At 34.9% G+C, this 16,508-nt stretch overlaps 1 pseudogene; it reads left to right on the top strand.

The window, feature by feature from the left end:
- On the top strand, positions 1-13,931 carry LOC113782431 (annotated as a pseudogene).
- The last annotated feature ends 2,577 nt before the right edge of the window (positions 13,932-16,508 follow it).

The following is a 16,508-nucleotide window of genomic DNA, read 5'->3' on the forward strand; positions in this document are numbered from 1 at the left end:
ATGGTTATCGTGTTGCTTAGAGGGACAATGAAGTACCGTGTGCATGACCTTGTCTTAGAGCATAACCATGAGTTGCACATTGCTCAATGTTCGCACATGATGCCATCACAAAGAAAAGTGAGTGAGGATCAAGGATTCCAAATTGAAATAAGCGAGGATGCTGGATTTTCATTGAAATAGAGCCATGAGCTTATGAGAAATGAGGCAGGTGGAATAGGATAAGATTCAATTTGTAAATGAAATGGGAGAGGCAGTAGTCGCAAGAGGCATTAAAAAATGTGCCGATGGGAAGAGAAGTAAAGTGATGCGAAGTTGGGTCGATAAATTTGACAGATTAAAAAGAAAATCTAGATTGTCAAAGACTACATAGACTACGGTAAGGATTCAATAACTATGATGGTAAACATTTATGCTACAACAATGTTATCATTGTACGGTTAACTAATGAATAGGTACCATTCACGATAAAAATAACATTATTGTCTGTCAATAATACAGGTTTCAGAATCGGAGCCGACATTGGTTTCATTTGATGAACACATGTTTATGGGATGCCGTTCATCAACTGACTCAGTTTCGGTTAGTATAAAATAGGCATGGTTTTAACTTTTATTTGGATGTTTCTCACAGCACAATTAGTTATGATGATGTTACATTGTGTGATGATTTTGTTACGACTGACATCCCTCCTGATATACCTTTTTTGTCTGTCTTATATAATTATTTGACCCATACAAAACTCGTAGACGCATTCAATGAGCCAGTCAGTGAATGGCCCTCCAAACGCTGTTGCTCCCTAAATCGAGGAAAGTCAAACGGTATGCATACATTTAGTAGATAAAATAAAGTCCTTTTTTTCGTATCGTAGAGCTACTTTTTCTTTAATTGTAATGGTGGGCACCCGAACGCTGTCAAAGCATGCATATTTTGTAGTTAACATATAATACTTTAATGACATATTATTTTGTATTATTCAAAAGTCCACCGATTGGCTAATCAGGGGTCTCATGGAAGTGTCCCTACAGAATGGATGCACCCCAAATTTTCTATATTTTCAAGTATAACTCCATCAGAGATATCTTAATGGTCTGAAATATCGTTTTTGTTATAATGTCTAGTCCAATTTAACTTTGTAACTGAGCAATATAGGCATTGCTACTGAGCTGTTGACAGTTGAATAGTTATATTGTACAATGTAGGCGGAGCGTACGGCAATTTCAACACACTGTGATAATGATACATATCATGTATTTTCACCATCACCCCAGGTGACAAGCTTTTATCATTACATCACATATTTATGTAGTCTTGTTAATTGGATACTTCGACAGCGTATATCATTAACCGTATGTTCCATAAACTTTATTAACTGATTTGCCATCGTTACGCAATTCAGAAAAGAAATAACACCCAAGGATTGAGACTAACTGTTGACGTCAACTCTCCTCAATGTGCAGGTTGATGAATGATGTGTACCTACAATTTTTATGAATACAAACCAATTGGTTGTTCCAAACAGTTGAGTTCCGAATATCCGTCCCCAAAGTTCACCTCATTTACTGATGTTCGTACTTGTCCCGAGATGATATTGCTCAGTTTCGATCGGTTCCGTATTGTAAGCTTGTTTTAATCTACAATCTCTCAATGAATTAGTGCTTGCACCAGACATTAGGTGTCTAGCACCAGATTTGCGGTGTCTAGCACCAGATTTTTCAGACATTAGGTGTCTAGCACCAGATTGCGGTAGTTTTGGACGAATATTTACTAAATGCAGCCATGTCGTCCCTACCAGGGAATGCCGTATATGTACGTTACATGAAATTAATAAGCTGTTACAACTTATTGATGTGCTTGTACAGGCACCTTGTCATGTTTCTCTATGTTAAAATTTAGACAAGTGATTTACAATTGTATTAACGATGAGTATTACAGATAGTATTACAGGCACTTCAATAGGTATTACTCCTTTAGTACAGAAATGAAGTTACAATTGGCGGCTCGATTTGGTTCCACACGACCACATAATAAGTAACAGTTTCGCAGAAGAACATGATATTTCGTTGGAACAACTAATTTGAAAATGGGTAACTAATATTTAAAATGCAACAAATAGTCATAACGACATGTACAGATTGAGTTACAACCAATTAGGTGTATGTTACAATTCATTACAACTAATGAATTTGCAATCGACAGCTTTTCGTCTTCTCTAATTAAAACTAGTGATATTACAACAAGATATTCCTCAATGTTATAACCTCAGGTTACTACAACTAGTTAATATCTGATGAATCTTTCCTCTTCTCTTGTTTGTGTTATTGCCCTTGGCACAAACAATAATTCCTCCTTCCGACACATTAAATTTCTTAGACACTTAATAAAGTGTCTATTGAGAATATAGAGATGATCGTTTCGAACCCCAAAATATTTGATGTAGTGAGACCTTCTCGAACATCTCATTAAAATAGCGAGATCTTCCCGAACATCAAGCAAACCTGAGGAAATTATTTGGCTCCCAAGAACTTCTTTTAAAACTGAACATTGTATTGATGAGATTGTAATCCCTGTTGTAGGGAGGTTGAAGATAACAAAAAATGAATCTAGTACACGGGTCCATTGCCACTTTAATATGAAGAGAAATTGGAAGTGTGAAGTTAAATAATAATGCGGGTAAAAATGAAAGGGGGACGAACAAACTGGAGTCTGTGTAAGGGATATACAACTGCAACCTCGGCCTTTTATAGTCCGCCATACTCTCTAATATGGTAAAATATCATATCCCAACGCACATGAGGCCAACCAGTACATCACGGGAGTGGAAGCTGTAGACTCACATGCAGCGCTTGAACCATGTCGGATAAACTTTCTTACGTACAAAGCGTAAAATTTGTAGTACCGAGAGTCTTGCTATGTGTTACGAGCTGTTGCTAATCAGTTACAGACTTTAGCACAATTTTTGGCAGCTTTTATCCTGAAAGGACCTGTACACCAACATTGGGGGTTACGTGCATACAGAGTTACACATTATTGACGATAAGTTTTACTGTCTGCATACACAGTAACACTCTAAATACACTGTTTGCACTTTACCTTCTTCTATTTGTTGGGTGGCCCAACATTTTGCATTGTAACACTCTATGCCCTTGGTCAGTTTATGATCCAACCTTTCAACACTCTGTCCGGCGTTTGGAACGTCCATTTCATCCACAGGCATGTAGTAATTTGCAGTGAGGGTTATCTCAGATACTTAATTAATTTTCATTGTTATAAATAAGAGCGAACAAAGTTGTAAGTAAGAACGCACGAATTGTGACTAGATATGCATTTTGGTGTTGACCATCATAGTGAGTTGTTGGAGTTCCACTATGAAATATGAAGTTCGTGTATTAAGGTAACCATACAATCTCGTTTAGTTCAATAAACATAATAGTGGCAGGCTTGCTGATGTTAATAACATAGAACAATTGAGTACTGCAAGTGAATTCAGATGTAAGTAACACACTTAATAGTTCCCAATAACTTGGGTCCAAAAAAAATTTGTGTCTTCATTCAACAGTATACGCAAAAGTCACAGACTGTGCGAATGAGCTTACATCTACGACTACCTACCAGCGAAGTCCGCTTCATATGTCTTCCAGTCTAGCTAACGTGGGGTCAGCGAAAAACTGCTATTATTAGCAGCAGCAGGGCGATTGAAACCGAAATCGTCAAGAAGGTTTTCATTTGTTGAATGTCACTCCAGATACGTTGCACACTCTTTCTTTTCACGTGGATTCTTCTTTGTCCTTTTCCGTGCCATCTTGCCACTGCTCAAGCAAATTGTAAAGGTTATTTACTTTGTTCAACACATATCAGTTTAGCTAAGGCTTTATATACACTTATCTATGCAAATTAAAACAAAGTGAGACCAATTCAACAACTCGTAATTGCAATCAATGAAACAATCACGTCTCACTATCTTGCCAACATACCGGTGCAACATAAAAGCATTGACAAACTTATACATTCAAGGATTTTGATGGCGCTTCAAGTTCGCTACTACCTAATTTTTCACTTTTTTCTTTTCTAGCTGCTTTCTTAGTCAAACTTCTCAATCTCTTTCATGCCATTTGCACCAACTTTTTGATAAATAATTGCATTTCAATTACATAAGATTTTCTCCCAATATTTCAAAATCAAGATAGTAGTTCTAAGAATGATATAGCAGATTCAATTATGAATAAGACATTTTGAATAACAAGTACATTCAACCTAACATATAGACATTAAAACCAAGACTCATGCCAATCAATTCTCATACTATAGGCTTCAATTACTGGATTGCTACAGTTAGTTGGGGTTTCAACTTATGAATAAGAGTAAACAATTACTAATGTTTATTAATGTCTGCATTAATTAGCTTACGAAAATATACATGATCTATGAGGTATAATCAATGAGGTATTAGTTACTTGACTGTGCATATTTATAAAAAATAGATTGGAAATAGCACAACAAAAAATAGTTATGTGAGTTGGAATGTATTCTAGAACTTTGGTATAGTTGATATTTGCATTTTTCTGTGGAGATATAGCTATGTGGTTGTTTTCATGTTGATAAGGTTTTCTCCTGACATTCCCAAATCAAGATAAAGTAATGATATAATATATTCAATTATCTGCAAGACATTTGAACAACAAGTATATTCAGCCTAACATATAGGCATTAGAACCAAGATTCATGCCAATCAACTTTCATACTATAGGCTTCAATCACTGATCTGCTACAATTAATTGGGGTTTCAACTTATAAACAAGAGTAAACTTATGTCTGCATTTCTTTCCTCACAAGGGTTCAATTATCAATTTCTAGGACTTGATTTAATATCATTGTACTAGTTGATTGTGCATTTACAACCATGTCAAAATATTTTTTCACTGTCACTGTTCTATCACAGAATGTAATAGTTATCTAACAAGATGTATATGCACACTAATTAAGATAACTGGTAACCATTTTTCCACACTAAGAAAGGCCATCTGAACAAGATGTCTTACCTTCAATTTTTTCCTTTTTTTCCCTGACTTCTTCCCATTGCATGTTGCGCGTAATTATCATCAATCTCATGTATTGAGTTCTACAGATGTTGCGAGAGACAAACACTAGCCATTTACGTATTAAGTGATTTAGATGGAACCTAAGGTTGTCTGCCATCAAGCTTTCCTGTTGCTTCATCTCTGCCACCTTTCTTACCTAAAGTTCGTCATTTAACCTGGAGTTTTACACAGACAATTGCACTTCAATTCCATTATGCTTTCTCCGCTTATTCTTAATGCATAACAAAGTACTAACATATCTAATATATCACTTTCAAATCTTAGTAACAATAGTTATGAAAACTTGTAACCTATTTTTCACACTCTGTTTGCCAAAATTAACAGTAGGTTAATTATTCTGTTTGGCCAATTCCACTTACAATCTACTCTCACTCATTTATCAAGTTTGATAGGATTGACTTCTTCTTCTATTTCTTGTCCTACGCTACAAATATGAGTTAATGTAATAACCTGGAGGTACCAATTTCACAGTTACGTTGATGAAATTTTACAGAGCAGTTCTTACACTGTAATTGCTAATTCATTGCGTGTTACAGTTATCCAACTTCATGTCCAAGCACACTAGCAAAGTAAAACTTATAATCTTTTTTCCACATTGAGTATGCTAAGCTAAAAACTATGTTATTCATTATGCCTACCCTGTTCAAATTGTCATCTACTGCCCTAGCTATCAAGTTTCAAACAATCAATTTCTTCTTCTATTTATCCTATGATTATGCAAATACGAGTTACCTAACAAACAATAGGTAGCAATTTCACATTATGTTCACGCAATATTATATATAAGTTTTGCTACTGTAACTGCTGACTCACTGCATGTAACAGTTATTCAACATGGCGTCCAACCCCACTAGCTAAAAAATCTTGTAATCTTTTTCTCTGCAATGCGTCTACCAATCTAAGCGTTATGTTATTTTACTCTGCATAACAATTTTACTCCGCGTCATTATATATTCATATGAAATGTCTCTTATACAACATGTTGTAAGATGCATTCTTAAGGGAACTATCTTTGTAGCACTTATTTTTTCGTTTTGTATGTCGCCATGAATAGTATGTACAAACCACACGTAACATATAATCTGCACACAGGCGCTGCTAACCAACAAAATCTATAAGAAATTCATAGAAACAACCAGTATCCCTGTTATATAATGACTACACTATTGCTACTAATGTGAGAGTTATGACCCCTATTTATCCCATCCTAACAACTCCCTCTACTAATTGGTTTGGAAGTTTTCCTTTTCTTTTTGGCAAACACTTGGTGTTCAAAATTTCTCTCTACTTTACTCTTCCATATGGCCCATGAACAGATCTAATTTCTAACATCTATAGAGTTTCGACAACCATGATATAAAATCATGTGATGCTATTCACCAAACAATGGAAATTATGTCATTAGTTTGCAATATTGTTACCTGTAGGGTTTCTGTAGATGCGATTGGGTGTCACTGCTTTGGACTCCATCATCTTTAGCTTCATTGTTCAGTCCTGACCTTCCCCAACCCTTTATAGATATTAGGCCTCCAAGACTTTCTCCTTCAATAGGTAGTTCTTCCTTTTCCTAAGAGTGTTTTGACTGCTCTTCTTCTGCCCTTTGTCTGTAACTTTCCTATTCATTGATTGTATTTTGCCTTAGTTCTAAAGTTGTAGATGAATATTGACAACCTTTTGGAGGGAGACTAAAAAAAGTTTTTCGTACCAAGAATTGAAATGAAGTCATAGCGAGTCAATTAGGCGGGATTTTGTGGAAGGGAGTTTCAATGGTTGGTAATGGAGGCGTTAAGCTCAGACATAGTTTTTAGAAATTTTTTCCTTGCTCATTAATCAAAACGACTCTGTTTTGAGCTTTGTCAACGTGGATTGATGATGGCCACTTCTTCAGTTTTGTGAGGGAACCGTTGATGACCATCCCTGCCCCGTATCCGGCAAAGACCCAGGTTATTAAGAGAAATTAAAAGAGGAAGTTGATCCTGAGTGAAATGTGGGGACCACATTGGAAGCCCATTGACACGATTGAAAGTGAAAATTTTGTCAGTACTTTTTTTTTTTAATACATAAAGTATTCTAACTTTGCTAGATTAATCTCCCTTCGCCTATGCACCCCGCCTCCCAAAGATATATAAGCGGTAGAAAGGTGACTTGAATACATAACCTCGGGACCTAATTAGGTTACCTAAAAATCATCCGAGCCAACCCCAAGGGATAAGCGGTCTAGGCTTCTGCCAAGTCCACATAGCTTAGCTCTTCGCTTGGAATAGCTCAGTACTTGGTTGTTGATTATGCTAGTAGTAGGTTTTTTTTTTTTTTACAATCGTAGGTTGTTACTTCTTATGAATAGGGTGGATAGGGAAATTGCCCGAGCTGAGAAGCTCGACTGGTTTCCGCTTGGGATCCTTATTCTAAGGTCTTGAGTTCGAATCCCAGTAGTTACCGTCTTGAGCATTGGTCGGGTTCACTTTGCCCAGGCACTATGGAATTAGTCGGGTGTAGACCCAAATACCTACAGTGTCGAAAAAAAAGGGTTGATAGGGAAATTAATGATAACGATTAATGTCTTAAACTAATTATACCAACCGTGGTAGGAGGAAAAAAATAATGAACGTAATTAAGTAGGACATGTGAATTATAGTGAAGAATAGGTACAAGGTAATAAACAGAAGGGGACGGGGGAAGTTTAAGAGCCAGGGAAAGTTTAATTGAGGAAAATACTAAGGTGGAAGATGCATTCAGCAAAAGCACATAGGAAGGAACATTGTTAGGGAAAAAATAAATAACTAGATTTTATATATGAGAAAATCTTATATATGCGGATAATATATATACTATTACCATTTGATCCATGATACATGTGCAAAAGTTTGATTTCAAATTTACATTTTTCATAACTATCATTCATCCAAAATTAACAGTGCATATGTTGTCAGTGTAGGAAAAACTAATTCTTTATATATACATACATATATACATGCATACATTCATATATATATATATATGTGTGTGTGTGTGTGTTAATAACTGGATTATATGGTTACTAGTACGTTTAAATATGTCGCAGAAGTTGATAAAGTGTTGAAGTAATAAGTAGAAGTGAATGTGTTAAACAATTAAATGTAGAGAATTTTGAGGAACTAATTAAGGAGACTAGAATAGGAGTAATTAGAGGCACACTTAACTGGATTGCAGAACTTGTAATTAGAGAAAAACGCAAAAATTGAAATAAACTATGAAGTGGCTAATACTGATCCCAAATGTGTGCACTAGTAGGTGCTCGGCATGGTTAGTGTCAACATTGTTTATATTTAAAAAAATCATTAATACTGAAATAAACTACGAAATGGCTAGTATTAGTACTGAATGTGTGTACTCGTAACCAATCGTAATGGTAAATGTTCATGATGTGTGTATTTAAAAAATAAATCACAAATATTGAAATTAACTATGAAGTGGCTAATACTGATCTTGAATGTGTGTACTCGTAGTTGGTCGTGTTGTACATGTTAACAATGTTTCCACTTTTGAGATTAATTGCTTGTTACAGTGGTGAGATGTATGATAACGAAAAAGGAGGGAAGGAAAAAAAAGTGCAAATGGTTAATGGTTGTATAATATTAACTGGTTAATACTATTTAAGTTTCAACGAGTTTATTTGTTAAGTAAAATTACTCTTTGCATCCGAAAGATAGCATGATCAAAGAGTTATCTGCCAACTAGATAAGAGAACCCTGAAGTTCTCCATTTAACGGCAAGTGTCAATGTGTTATTGGAGGAAACAGTTTAGTTTTTCAATTTTGGGGTTTAAGGAGTGAGAAATGTCTATTTGAGACTTAGTATCCAAATTCAAAGGCTTAATAGTTCCTTACTATTCTGGGCTAATTGGTGACAATGATTTAATTATTTCGTTTGTTTCTTTTGTTTGCTTTTTAATTGGTGGGAAAGGTCAATTGAGTCCTTTTATAAAAATTAGCTCTTTAAATAGTTGCTAACTATTTAGGATTATTTTTGTATGCTTGAAATTATTTGCTTCATAATTTTCTGGTCAAATGCAAATAGTTGTAGATTATTTTGGGCTCCTTTTATTACATGGGGTTTTTTTTTTTTTGGATTAATTAAGATAACGGAGCCAGTCAGATTAGTGTAAGTCATGTTAGGCCTGTTAGTTAGTGAAACATCCAAATTAACAAGAGGTTAGTCTAACACCTAGCCCTAATGAGATTCTTTCTTAATCATCATTTTTATTCGTTGTTTAGGTTTCAGAAGGAGAACTTCCTTCCCCTTTCTTCTAGTGAGATAGATGCCTATGAACATGCAAAATCTTCACTTTTCTATCAATTCCTCCGACAACTAATTGTACTTTCTTTTGATTGCAACCCAAAAAATCCTCCATGTGCATGTGAAGTTTTCTTTTGCCCTCAAAATCAGTTTAGTGAAATTTTCTTTTCCCCCAAAATCAGCTCAGTTTAGGGATGAATGCTGTACCGATTTATCAATCATTTTTGCACTGGATTTGAATTTGGCCTCTTTTCTTGCTATTCGATTTGAAGTTTTGTTTACTTTTGGAAAAAAAATTTTAATCATGTATGGTACGGCTTTCAAACCTACTACTTAGACAAAAGCGACATAGCAACCCATTCATATACCAGTAATAATTATCGGAGAAGCGCGACCCTCAAATTAGGGGATCTCCCTCCCTAGACCAACTGTAGGACATGGTAAAGCCACTTGATCAGTCTTGGAAAAGAGGGAAGGCAGGAGGTTGAAAATTCACTCAGACCATGCTGGCAAATCTGTGATCCTGATGACGTTGAGCTTCCCATTCAATCCAAAGTCAATTTTAGCTTCTCACAGCCTCCTCCACGTGAGGTATATTCTTCATTTAGTTAACCCACAACCCCGGTTTTATCCTAATAGCCATTATTACTAGTAGTAGCAGTAGTAATTTTCTCTCCTCCTTTTTCCCTGTGAGGACTTTTAATTAATTGTTGAGAATTTCAAGTTTTGGGCTTATTCACTCCATCAAAGCTGATTGAATTCAGATTAAATAAGATTAAACATAATTCAAGCTTGTTACTAAAAATTAAATTTAAATTGAAAATACAAAAACAAGCTTGAAATTCTATTTTACTATTTTTTCTTCCTCGTCTTTGTTTCCTGTCCTTGTTATTGTTTAGTAATTTGAAGAATGATTCCATTTATCTTCTCTATGGAGATAGTTTGGAGAAAATACTAAGTAGAAGCATCCATGACTTTGTTTCCTATATTTTTGTCCCTTTCCATTTGTTGTAAGATATATTTATTTTTTGCTAACATGGATGGTGAATGTATGGGTTAGAGTTGTGTTATCATTTTACTTATTAGACAACAATAGTATTTTTGTAGTTTTTCTTAATTTTATCAATTTTTGTGTGTGTCTCTATATATATCTATATATATATATAGACACATGTGTATGAATATTGTAATTTTGAAATATTATTGCATATTTTATACTTTTATATGTTTTTTAAAAAAATCAAATTTTGTGGGGTTATGCCCATGGTTCGAAGTCGCGGTCGCGGCTCGAAACGTTTCACATCGGTCTGAGTATATCGGGTGCGGTCTCGGTGAGACACAAATTTTTTAGCTTTTAATATTCTAAAAATTGTTAATAATATAAAAAAAGTATGCTAAACAAAAATAATAAAAAATAGCAAAAGAAAATTTGTAAAATGTACTATTTTTATACATATTAAACACAATAAGTACTTTTAATCATTTAATACAATGGCATCTAAAACGAAATATATGACATCTAAAAATCTCAAATATTAACTTTAATTATAAAGGTACGTTTATTTTATAAATATGCAGCATAGTAATAATGAAAATTAAGATAAGAAATAACCTTTGATTAAATAATTTATAACATCACCAACCACCCAAGTTGCACATTATGAGAAGATGTTCCAATATGTCATTTATGCAATATATATATATATAATATAAATATAAGTATTTTCAATTTGAAAAAAGGATAAATGTTATATTAACATACCTTGAAATATCAGCCTCTTTTCTTAAAACTAAAAAGAGTTTTACGCTCTTTCATAGAACTAAATTCATCTATGATTGAATAAGTGCTAAATTTTCTAGTAACTTCCTTTTCTATGTACATAGTTAGGCAATCATTCAAGAAATTATCTTTCATCTTATATCGCAGTTTTGTCTTGATTATCTTCATAATTGGCAATGCCCCTTTGTTGTTGTAGCTGATACAAGAAGAAGATTGAGAACAAATCTAATCAATAGGGCTAAGTTGTACATTTGTGTATGGGCCAATAGAGTAATTATTTTTGTTTTAGTCCATCGATAATTATGAATTGGGTCTTTTATTAAAATATATCAAATTGGATCAATTTATTATAGATCATCAAATTATATGTTTAATTTTTTGAAAGTTAAATAATTAGCACAATAAAAAATAAACAACTTTTTTTAAGAAAAAAATAAGGGCAAATTCCACTTTACCCCCCTGTGGTTTAGCCTTATTTTACATAACCCCCTTACGGTTTCAAAAGCTATACATAACCCCCTTATGGTTTGAATTAAAGTATCAAAGTGACGGGAATGATCATTCGTAATGGTGTCACCTAAAATGTCATAATTACCCTTATATAATGTTGAAAATTATGTATTAACCAATGGAGGTTATGTGTATATTTTGAAAATCATAAGGGGGTTATATGGTAAAGTATTAAACCATAAGGGGGTTATATGGTAAAGTATAAAATCATACGGGGTTAATGTGTCATGTATTTATAAGGGTAATTTTGACATTTTTAGAAGTTTCGTTACGAGTGACTATTTCCGTCACTTTGACACTTTAATCCAAACCATGAGGGGGTTATGTATAGCTTTTGAAATCATAGGGGGGTTATGTAAAAAAAGGATAAACCACAGGGGGTAAAATGTAATTTTCCCAAAAAATAATTCAAAGGTGACTAATTCATAAACTTTCATTATATAAATTAAAATTGTGAAAAATTAGGGAGAGCTAACTTTATTTATACATATATTCACATACTATGAATTAAAATTTTCATAACTTAGGAGGGTCATGGCCCCCCTCACTCCCTCAGCCCCCTTGGCTCCATCAGTTTGTTGGTGGGGAGTGGGGAGGACTGGGGTGGGGCAGTGTTGATGAAACAATGCATGAAAAGCAAAAGTAATAAAAAAAAAATATACGCTTACTTAGAAGAGAAAAAGTATACATAAGTCATTTCCTTGTAGAAAGTCCAAGGAAAACAGTAGCAGCAGATGCAACTTGAACTATAAGATCTGCAATATCAACATCATGTCCACGTTCAATCAGACCCCAGCTGTCTTCCTTCAGAAACACCATAAATCAACAACTTGAGGTACTATGAATATTTGGAAGGGATGCAAGAGGATAAAACAAAACAACATAAACTAGAACCTGTAAATCTTTTTCTAGTCTAATAATCTCAATGGCTTTATCAATATTCAGTCTACCACGAAAGATTCCAATGACAATAACTAATGATTGAGCACCAGCAGCAATTGCATCAATTGCAGCCAGTTCACAAGCATTTGTCTTTTTGAGCAGGCCTTCAATGGCAGTTGCCAGACCTTTTTCCTGCTTACCACCAAAGAAACTGGAATATGCAACAGGTTTACACCCAAACTTTGATTCCAACCATTTAAGCCACGGGTCTTCTCAACTTGACGTTCTACAAATTTTGTGGACAATTAAAAAACTCAATAGTTTTCACTACCCAAAGGAAGATATTGCATCAGAACTAAATGCATGAAATGAAAACATTTCGTATTTGTCCAAAGAAAGGAAGAATATATAGGGCATTTACTTGATTCAAGCAACAAGGATTCATCCTCATGTTCATAGTCTAAAGGTTTTTTTTCTATAGCCACGGGTTTTCTTTTTTTTTTTTGCTAAATTTTTTTGTTGGATTCGAGTTGACTCGGAATGACTCGGAGTGACTCAGCTGTTTCAACCTTTCACGGTGACATTTCGGCCGATTTCTCAACGAGTCAAGTATCTCGAAATTGTATAATTCCAGTATCATATCGGGAGGGCGCAAGACGATGACAACTCAGCCGAGTCTGAGAGTCTTTGAACCATGAATAATGCCCCATGTCTTAGGGCTTTCACCCGCTTGGGGGAACATGGATCGCTCTGTCCAACGAAAGGCCCATGCGTTTAAACCATTGCTCAGAAGCACCACAATGCCTGAGGTAGTTATATAGCACCACACTGCTGAAGATGCAGTGTAAAATTCCTGGAATTTGCTGCTTTTACCAGCTCTCCTTGATTGAGTTGTTGATTCGTCTGAATGTTTTTTGTTTTATTGTCATTTGCAATGTATTCTTTTTATGGAACCTGGAAGATGATATGTGAGTTTTTGAGGTGAAGTTGCAGCATTTAAAATTGAAATATTAGGGAAAGCCCTCTTCCCGACTGACATGCAAATAACATGCATTGTCTTGTGTCCTTGCAGTGTACTTATTAACAATTTTGTATTGATTACAGTTCAGGTCCTACTAGAGGTAGATAGGAATAGAAAAAAGACCCCTCTACCAAAATCAATTGCCGGACCTGTAATTCCACTTCCTCCTGAACGGGATACCCTTATCAGTCCCAACTACCAATTTGCTATTACAAAGAAACAAAGCAAAGAAGCAGTTGAGGAAACAGAGGATGATAAAGAGGCTGCTGATCCTAACCTAAACCCTTCTCAAGAGCAAAGAATAGATGTTTCACAAGGCGCTGCTCAGCGTGTATCTTTTCCAATTGGACCCAAACGATCAAATTGAGCATTTTAATCTCAATGGCAGTTGCCAAAAATCATATAGTGGTCAATTGTATGTTTGGGCTTATATATAGTTCTTCTCGCTTCAAAGTTCCCAGGAAGATTGACATTTGTTATCTCCATTTCTAGACTCCTTTCTCGTAAGTTAGGCTTCAGTGGTTGGTGGTTTAACCTGTGGCTTTTACGACCGTTGGTGATGCAATCCGGGGCAGTGTTGACTGGTAAAATTCGTCTCTGAAAATGTTCTCATACTGGGAAAAGACAAACTGGAGAATTGTATGTATCCTGGATGCACGATTGTTTGTGTTCGTCGAATGATCCTTCTTTTAATGTTACTAACACTGCAGTAAATTTTCTCACATCCAGTGGAAAGTTATAACTTTTTTTTTCAAAAAAACTTTTCTAGAATTTGTGTTCTTAATCGTCGGCAATGCTTTGGGCTGGTTCGTGTATCCTGCTCTAGGTTCAATTAGAACTATATTTGACTAGAAATGATGATTTCTGCGGTAGTTCAATAGTTTAAGTAGGAATAAGTCACCTGGTAAAACAAAAAAGTTCTACGGGAAATTCAAGCCACGATACAAGCAGAAACCAGTGAGAAGGTACTTCACGTTCTCACAACCTCGCCAGTACAAGTTTCGGCCTCAAGTAGCAACAAGAGCTACCTCATGCCTCAAACCTTAGATCCACATTCCATTGTAAATATACGGCTGCCTCCCCTTAGGGCAGAAAACCTAACTCTAGTAATTTATCACCTAGATCATCAGGCGAGAACAAATAACTGTTTGATGCTCATTTTCCTTTTACTTCATGTGCCCTGCAAAATTTTCGTCAGGCGACAATACCCCCGAGCCCAAAAAATGACAGAGAATTCTTGCAAGGTAAAGTTGCGATAGATAATCTTACCTTATTTGTCTACAATACATATGAACGTTCGCATCACATTGTTATTAGTTTTGGTTAGTGGTGAACAAGTCGTGCAGACTAAAAAATCTGTAAGGCAACATGATTAACAACTTGGTGCTAGTATCTGAACACAAAACAAGAGGTCCTATCAATTCAGTTAGCCATTTATCTGAAGCTGTTCTGTTCATATATATATATATATATATATATATATATATATATATAGACACACACACACACACACACAAAAGAATGAGTAATTTGTCAATGGTACCCTATTACTACGCGTAAAGTATCAGAACGGGTCAGCTGCTCGAGCCAATCTTTGAACTACGAGAAGTTGGTATAGTGAGTCCTCTGTCGTACATGCGCTAAATCTCCTCCCTGTACTCCATCAATGATTTATCTGGTATTGCTAGAGTTAATTCCACAACATCTCCCATTTTTAGCTTGCACATGGGGTCGCTTATAGTTGCATGTTTCAGTCGGGGCCTAAGCTCCTCCTTCAGTAGAAATCCATAGTGTGTCTAATCTAGAGCTCCCCAATCTGCACTCTCAACCATGGCCCTTGGTGGTCGAGTTCGCTGGAATTCCTGTACCGACATCTGCAACACCGAAAACCAGACTAGTTATGACAATTTGTATCATCATATGAGTAGGACTAAAATTTCAAAACCAAATAGAGGACCGAAGGGCAAAAGATTTGAATAAACTCTTGGTCCCAAAAATGCCATCAGAACACCAAAAATTAGCCAACTAAATCTTTTGCTTCTGAATTAATTCTTTTGCAATCATTGACAACTAAAGTAGATGTACAAACTACTAGAAGCATCAATAAAAGTTGGATCTAGGCCATCTGCACTTCTAACGGCTAAGTTCAGCCCATCTGATCTCGATCTCGAGTAGGTCTTGATTTAAATTTTTAACAATCCAAATTTCATGATTTTTCTTTAGTTTTCAGCCTGAGAAGCAAGAGACAAATTTTGCAAATATTGAAACTATAATCTTTTTCCTTTTTTGGGAGAATCGTAGTTTTGATCCCCAATATTTGATGAGAACGTCAAATTGATCCCCAATATTTCAGCCAAGACAAATCTAGTCTCTGAAGTTTGTAATTTTAGGTAGATTTAGGATAATTAATAGGAATAGAACCATGATGAATGGTTAATATCAAATTGCTGGTAGTCAACAATTTTGACTTTGTACTTTTGGTCCCCAGTATTTTCATTTTAAATCATTATATTTTTTTAATTTTTAAATAGTGACATTATGAGTTTTAGAATGAATTGAGATACAAATTAGAATGAAATAGTATTAAATGACTAATAAGAAATCTAATTAAACTTCTTTTTCTTCTTTTCTTATTTTTATTTCATTTACTCATGCTAATAATATGTCATATGTTTCTTTTCTTTTGCATAGTTAGTCTCAAATTTGGTATAATATATGTATGTTATTGCGTCACACCATTAATGAGAACACTGTACATGCACAACATGATCTGGTGAAGTTAAACTATCAAAGAAATAAGTATATACGGGCATGACTTTATTTTCATAATTTATAGGAGGAAATTTGTATGTTTTATGAACACATGGGCAATTTGCTACTGAAGAAACATTACAAGGGGCATTGATCACTTGTCATGAGTGTCAAAAATTAATTACTAGAAGTC

The sequence above is a fragment of the Coffea eugenioides genome, chromosome 9, assembly GCF_003713205.1.
Source record: "Coffea eugenioides isolate CCC68of chromosome 9, Ceug_1.0, whole genome shotgun sequence".
Lineage (NCBI taxonomy): Eukaryota > Viridiplantae > Streptophyta > Magnoliopsida > Gentianales > Rubiaceae > Coffea > Coffea eugenioides.